Here is an 8,655-nt window from a genome sequence, read left to right on the forward strand (position 1 = left end):
CAAAACTGTGTCATTTTATTTTATTTTATATTATTTTATTTTATGTTAATTTCATGATCTCATTTTATTTAAAATGCTTCCATCGAAAGGCTTTAAATTCTTTATTTCCTTTGCCCACAGTGCGCGCCTTTTGGTCCTCCGGCATAGAGGATGGGGTTGTCCGTTAAGCAACATAATTAAAAGCAACAGCAGCAACGCAGCACCGCAAATAGCCGAAACGCCACCGGACCGCCGAGAAGGCAGCTGGAGGACGCATTGTCAATGGAAAACAAGAGAGTAAATATGGGTACTAAACTGTCATGGTGACTTATCGCCTCAGAAAGGAAAAAACTAAAAAGCAAGTCAGAAAATCAGAAAATCACAGCGAACCGCAGATTTGTACCGACTACAAATGACCATACATACTATATACAGTACTACATGCACTTAGTTGTTATGTACGACAACGCTGTAACTAGAGAGGAGGTATTTAAATATTTGTTTTTAGAAAATTAATTAAAAATGTATAAACTAATAAATGATTTAAGCGCTCTAATAAAAAAAGTAAGAATACAAACACAGAAATTTAAATTTCCCTTACAATATTCCTCGTTTTCGCTTATTTTTACTTTTCCAACATTGGTTTGAATTGTGTGTGTGTGTGTGTGTGCACTTTGTTGACTCAATTAATAGAAAAAGCGGCGTTGTGCAACCCTTTTAAAGCTCTTTAGCTCGGCCAAAGTAGCCCGTCATAGTACATAGCCTAAGGAGTGTTGCGTACTACAATGAAGAAAGGCATGACCACTTGCGGGTTGCCAGACAATAACGACTCAATTGTGCATCAAAGGTTTTAAGTTCAAAATGGGCATGAACTTTGAAATGAACTTTCATGAACGCATGTGGTCATTTCTTGGAAGGAGGAGCCGAAACAAATTGAAAAAGGTCGATTAAAAATAAATCTATTATTTTGATATCAAATTGAAGATTTTGTTTATAATTGCTATAATGTTTTTCTCGTTAACTAGTGGTTATTTCATTGCGCCGCTCGCAAAGAAACCCTAATCCTTATTGGCAAACTTTTCTCAAGATTCTCTTGAGGCGAATTTTTCACCGCCATTTGACAGGAGCAAGTAGTAATCACTTGTAGTAAACACCAACCCAGCTTTTGAAGTTTCTGCTGGGTCACTTTCCATGCGTGAGACTTGACGTTGTCATGGTGAAACAAAATTATATTTATATGCATTAGAGATAAGCCCGATGACTCCAAAAAAAAGGAAAATACTTATTCCAGGACGGCCAAAAATAAAAAAAAGGAATTGGTGGTTGAGAATCGAAGATTAAGACTTTACTGGTAAAAGGATCAACTAGAACCATTTTGAATGATCATTTAGGTATAAAAAAAGTGAAGGCTCAATTGTTCGTTGCGTCTACATTTGTGGAACAATGATTTCCAACTACCACGATGTCATGAAAGGTATTATTAGTGGCATTCTTGGATCTACGCCTGCGACGTGGAAAGAAAAGATCAATCGGCCGAATATCGTGGCAAAGGTGAGACGACGCCGAAAAATGTACGTCAAAGCTGGTCAAAAATCAAGGTTATGTAGATAGTTTTAACACCACGATAATGCAGCGGCACATACTGCATTGACTTTTCGTGAGTTTTTCGTCAAATTTCCAGCTTCTTGCTAATCAGCAAACTCAAACGACCGATCCGGCGAAACCGCTTTGAGTCAATTGTAGATATTAAACGTCATAGCAGTACTTCCAAAAGTAGAGTTTCTTAGAAATGTAAACATCTAATGCTTAACTGGAAGATAAATTTGACTCTTTGATTAAAATCCGCATTTCAGGGAATATGAATGACTAAAGTCTCCCAATGAAATATTTTTCAAAAAGATTTCTCTCACATTTTGGGTAATTTTTAATTTTGAAACTTCAAATAAAAACTTGAATAAAAAATAAAGTACCTTTATATATATGTATATATATATATGTGTACATACCATTGAGTTTGCTTACTTAAGTGTTAATAAAAGAATTTAAAGCTTTGGCTTTATCGTCAACGAGAAGAGGAAGTAAAATATTTTTGGTTTTATTGTTCCACCACTACACATACAATGCGCTACCAGCAATGACACGCCAGACACGCCAGCTGAAGCTTTTGAATGAAATTCCAAATACCTGTGTAGATATGTATTTATGTAAGATATGTAAGACATTTGAATCCTCTTCCTGTAGAAAATTTAAAATCTACTTTAAATTACCCTCTGGTTAGAGATAATTCGTAAAATGATTTTTATGAAAAGCTTACACGTCTCCTTTAAGTATATTTACTCGTACGTGCTGTATTGATTTTAATGCTGTATTTTATTGCATTTCACCTGTACAAATTAGATGAAAATGCCCACATACTTACGTAAATACATACGTGTACATGAATATAAAGAAGATATCCAAAGCCTTGGCATATAGATACTTATAGAGCTACTTAACCTTTTGCCTTCAGTCCAACACACAATAGCAGCATTATAATAGACAGATAATTATATGTATGACAGATACTCCTACATAAACATATGTATGTACAGTTGGCTACACAGCAATTGCTGGCACGGCCAACCGCCTTTATATAAGAAATGGTAAAAGGCTGGAGTCTCTTATTCGTTCAATGACAATTACGAGGACTTTTACGTTCCCATAAACATTCTCAAAAGGAAATTAAATTATAATACAATGAAAATGCGATAGTAAAAAGTAGAGAAGTTCAATTCTCTTTAGTTAGAAGATGCAGTGCATTGTAATACGTCACAAGGAAGGTCGCCAAACTTGGGTATCAAGAGACCTGCAGAGTTATAGCGGTATGTGATTAATAAATAACTGGAGTTTTCTTGCTAGCGTTTTACTTGATCCCAAAACTCCACAAGTGGAAATAAAGTTGAGTTAGCTTAATTATGACACAGCATGGCGAATCGAACAAGAACTTGTATGTTTAACATAGGAGACTGGTACAAACACATATTGACAGAATGGCAAGTGTTTTACCATATTCAAACGCTATTTTCAAATGTATTTTTGTAACAAAATGGTATCAAAGGTAACAAGCTGGAAAATGACGAAGACACCTTTAAAACACAATTGTCAATATATTATAGATTTAGCGGGTTGAAAGCTCTATGTTGGATTCCCGCATCTCTTCATAAACTTAATTCAAATATACCAAAGTGATCCCAAGGCTCGGTATCGCAACTCTCATAGTGCTTTGAGTCAACCAAAATGATTCAATACTAAGTATAGCTTTGCTAATTGAAAGATATTCGGTTCACATATTCTGGTTTGCAATTATAGAAGAAAGAATTTCATCATGATTACTATCAACGCGAGGATGCAAACTCTTGAACTCTGGCAAGATCGGTGGACAAGGGAGAGCAAAGGAAGATGGACCGCCAAGCTGATTAAAGAAATAGAGAATGGCACAGTAGAAAACACGGCGAGGTAAATTACTACTTAACACAGATGCTGTCCGGTCACGGGTATTCCCGAAAATACCTATACGACGTGGGAAAAGCAGAAAGCCCAGCATGTATTTACGGAGACGAACCACTAGACGATGCAAACCATACCTTTTTCAAGTGTAACCGATGGAAAGAAGCCCGAAGAACTGTAGAAAACAAGCTCGGAGAACTAAGAGCGGAAAATCTTTTAGAAAAAACGATATCTAGCAGCGAAAACTGGGAAATAATTTCCTCGTACGTGGAACATGTTCTACGCACTAAAAAAAGAGACATGGACGCGGACTCCCAATAGAAGCCGAGCCAAATAGCTTGACGCTGGCTACAAAATCGTAGGCATCCCTGGACGCAGGGAGAGTAGAAATTGACCTGTAATGGGTCCATCTTGGAAATCTTGCCCTGAAGTAATGCGAAAGCGGTCCCGGGGTAGGGAAAAATTCCATGATAGAAGGGGGGAGTGTTTTAGTGGGTACACCACTCACGTAGGATGACGATCCCTTTATGGTGCGAAGGCATTTTAAACCCTCCTTACGGCCTAAAACAAAAACAAAAAAAAAATTATTACTATCAACAATTGTTTGAGAATTTTGCCGTAGTCAGCGAAATTATCCAAGTAGAGTAAAACAGAATTATTTGCAGTAGCATTCCACTCGATCTATTTGGAAGATAAGATAAGAAGATAAGGATTTCACCGCGACCTAAGGTCTATTGTGGCCTCCCGAAGTCACAACGACTCGCCTAGCCCCAGCATATTGATAAATTCCAACATACTGCTGAGTGAGTGATAAGATCCTTGAATCCTGAATCCAAGGGTCTTTATCATGCATCTGCAGACTGCTATGCAGTCAATTAGCAGGTGTTCCGAAGCTTCAGGCTCCTTGTCACAGAAGCGGCAATTTACATAAGAAGCTAAGCACATGTTATATAAGAGCTTCATAAGCTTACAGCGACCAGTGTTGAATGCGATAAGTAGTCTGAGTTTGTTCGTAGAGAGGTTGATTAGATTTAAACCTGCTGAGGTCGAACCCACCATAAGCAGCTTGGCATGGCACCGCTACAGAGCGGCCAGTTCATTCCCGGCTAATGCTTTGTGACCTGACACCCAGATAAAGTGCTCTTGATTACGTTCCGATAGACTGTTCAGCCGTTCTATATACTACCTGTCTCTTATACACATCTAGATGTGTATAAGAGACAGACCATAAGCAGCTTGGCATGGCACCGCTACAGAGCGGCCAGTTCATTCCCGGCTAATGCTTTGTGACCTGACACCCAGATAAAGTGCTCTTGATTACGTTCCGATAGACTGTTCAGCCGTTCTATATACTACTGCATGAGTAGCAATTTGATTCCATATGCAAAAACTGCTTTAAGTGCCGCTTGACTGTCGCTAACTATAGTTATACTTTCGTTGCGATAGTTACGTTGCAGATTTATCTCTACGCACCGAGTTATGGCAAAGACTTCTGCTTGAAAAATGGTGGAAAAACATTTCATAGCTTTGGAGTTTAGTCTTGCGACTCCTACAAAAATTCCGTCGGACGTTTTCGAGTTGTCGGTCTACTGCTTGGTTGTACTATCCCCAAGCAGTAGATCGAGAGTGGAGTTATTCCAATTAGGCTTACTGCTAAGGGTTACCTTGGTAAAGTTTCCCCTTTTGGTAAAGCTGTCCCTTGGGCAAAAAGCCACTTAAGTCCTTCATCCCCTGGGATAAAATTACCCTACCTTACCGATTACTAGGTGAAGTGGTGGAAGCTCAAGCATAACTTCAAGTGCTGCCGACAAGTCTACAATGCTTTTTCGGCCCAAGCCACGGGCCCTATTTTGAAACTTGCTTCGGTTAAAATTTTTTTGAAAATTCAGAATTATCTGTAAATACGTCAAAGTTCCATACAATGCTTAGTAAGGCTTTTCATACTCCTTAATTGACTCATAACCAAAAAATATTTATAATTGTTAGTATTTCCTTTCCACCAGCTTCTGAGGAAAAATTCAATCATTTTGAGTTGAAGACCTATGCCACAACTTTATCTTCATAATGGTCAATGGATTTTGAAATGTGTTTAGTTTAGTGTAATATTTGAGTTAATTGGATTTTTCTTGGAAACGAGAGTATACCAAACCTAATTGCTCACTTAACCTTTCACAAATTTGAACACTGTAAAACCCGTTAGTCTGTTGCCAATGGCAAACTGTATTATTTCATTCCTCTGCTGTGTGTATTTGCGTACTTTTCAGTTATTTCTGAAAATATAAAAAATAGCAATAATAATAGTAAAGCGCTGCTAACAAGCTAAAACCAAAAGGAAACAATAACAATTAAATACATGCTCGTATGTGCACTCGTGATGCCAGTTGATAAGGCAGTTGCCCTGTAAACATTTGAAAGTTGAAATTTAACTTCCCTCTTTTCGAATATCCTTTGTGCATCCTTATTAAAAACTTTTTCAAAGAAGTGCTGAACGGGTACAAAGAAAATCAGAACATCCGTTGGTAAGTGGAATAATGGCAACAAATTAATCAGAGAGGCAATCAGAGATGAATGCGTAATTCTAGAAAGACATCTGAAGAAACTGCGAGTTTATGTTGGGTGTCAGCACGTGTGTGAAACCAAAGAAAATAAGTGCCAGATTTTCGACTCTTGTTAGTGGCAAAAAGGAAAAACTTTGTACTTGTATGTAGAAACAAGCTCACAATTTCCGAATCGTTTGAGGGCTTATGTGAATGCAAAACGTTTCAATTTCGAATCAAATTTTGTCAATCACTCATTGAATATAAATAAATTATTACATAAAATCAACTTCAATAAGAAATCTATTATAGTTTCATTTTCATAATGACCTGAACTTGTAACAGAACTTATGGCAGAACTAAGTATATACAGGCTGCCGAAAAAGTAGAAGATGATCACATGATGCTAAATTTTGCAATTGACCTCTAATGTCAGTTCTGTTTTGACAATTGTGTAGTAAACACATGCGAAATGCATGTAAACAAACAATGGTGTCACAACCGATATGCTGAAGTATGCATTTACTGGGCGTTTCTTCTCCCGCTTTCTACCGATTTGCACTGGTCAGCAAGATCGCCTGATTCGACCGCTCCAGACTTCTTTTTGTGGAGCTTTTTGAAGTCGCGGGCTTATATCAGGAAGCCTCAGACTCTTGCAGCTCTTAAAGGCAATATCCGTCAAGAATGTGAGGACCTATCGCCCTAAGTGCTGGCCAAAGTGATGGAAAATGCCATAAAAAGCGCTCAAATGACACTCAACTGTGGCGGCGGCCAATTACATGATATCATATTCTCGACTTGATGTAAACAAATTTAAAAGACCAAATAAAAATAATACCCTAGCAAAATCAAAGTTTTCCATTTTTAAAAAAGTTTTTCATTTTTGAAAAAACATCGGAAGGTAATTTTTGCTTGCGCCAAATGTTACTTTATAGGGTCTACAACGTTTATATCTTAATGTTGCAAACTGGCATATTTAATGCTTCCAGGTCAGGGTATATAATATATATGAAGATAAAAGCGATTTTTTTTTTTAAATATAAATCACATATATACATATATATTTATACATAGCGGGGTATAGTATATGTGATTACCAGTTGGGGGATCGTGATTTCCAATCGTGAGCAGAAAGCCACAATCATGTCTTCAATGGCATTATTCATTTGTTGCACCACATCGTGTCCGAAATGTCAATAAAAGGCAGAAGACTTTCGTCAAGCGGCAAAGAAATTGCTCACCCGAAATCTTTCGAGCCAGCATCCTCCTGATTTATATACCAACTCCTTTGAAAATGATGTACATGTGTATGTATGCTTATGCAACAATATGACTTTGTTCGAATAAGTACCATATGTTACGTGTTATTCTTCAAAAGTGTAACAATATGAAATATGCGAAGCTTTTACTTTTATCATAATATCGTAAAGTTTACGATATAAGAAAAATGTGGGTAGACAATGTTACTGGAACTGTTAAACATCTTTAAATTTCATTTTCAATTAAAAAAAAAAATATTAAATAAAAGGAATATATCTTGAACTTCAATAACACCGCGGATTAACGAAATTTCGTAAATAACATTTGAAATGGCAAAGTATTTCTGAAGTGAATATTGATACCATATTGTACACGACTTGCCACCTAATCAAGTTTATTGAAAACACATTATGAAAATCAAAATCACGTTTAAAATTTGAAAATATTTGCGACTAGGTGGCAACCCTTGACAAATATAATTACCAAACAATATGTGAAATAACGCAACACCTCAAACAAAAGATTTGGCAACATTTTAGTAGGAAAAGCTTGAGTAGAGTTGCTACCTAGTTTTTTTTTTTTGCATTTTCTACAAATAATCGGTCCATTATACCATATAGTTGCCATACAAACTGAACGATCTTTGTAAATGACATTTTTAATTTATTTGTTAAATAAACTTACTCTATACGAAAAGTCATAAAAATTAATTTTTTCCGACTTTCATGGGTGATCCAAGGAGAGGTACTTTTTTTAATTGCTTTTTTTTTTTTTCGACAGATCACGCCATTAAACCATATTTCCACACTTACTGTTTGCACCAAATATAATATAAAAAAACTCCGCCTTTTTGGTATTTTCAAAGTTTTTCTAAACATTTATTAATATATGTATGCTTGTATATATGAAAGTATGTATGTATGTATATGAAATTTATTGAATTGGCATTACACAATGAAAATAGTTATTATTATTACCATAAATAAGAACAATGCTTGAAACAATGCACAACATTCAAGTATTTCACTTAGCGGCTAGCAGTTAGCAGTTACAGCAATAAAACTAAATTGCTTCAAATTCTTAAACTTTATTTGTTCACGGCGGTGCGACAAATAGTACGCATAGTGTTTTCATTCATTTAAATGTGGACGTCAACGTATGTATCTAGTATGTATGTGTTATATTACAAAAAAATATTTATTTTTAAATGAAAACGCAATGGCTTAACACTAGTGGGGTAGGGAAGTGGTTATTATTTCCAAATTTCTGCGCGCCAGCTTCTCATAACTTAACCTAGAAATATTTACACTTCACAAAAGTAACCGTTTGTAAATGTAAACTGTGAATTTTAATGCAAAATGTATATATATTTTTTAATTATTGCTAATATGTT

The sequence above is a fragment of the Bactrocera latifrons genome, unplaced genomic scaffold (assembly GCF_001853355.1).
Source record: "Bactrocera latifrons isolate USDA-ARS-PBARC rearing strain unplaced genomic scaffold, ASM185335v1 scaffold_60, whole genome shotgun sequence".
NCBI lineage: Eukaryota > Metazoa > Arthropoda > Insecta > Diptera > Tephritidae > Bactrocera > Bactrocera latifrons.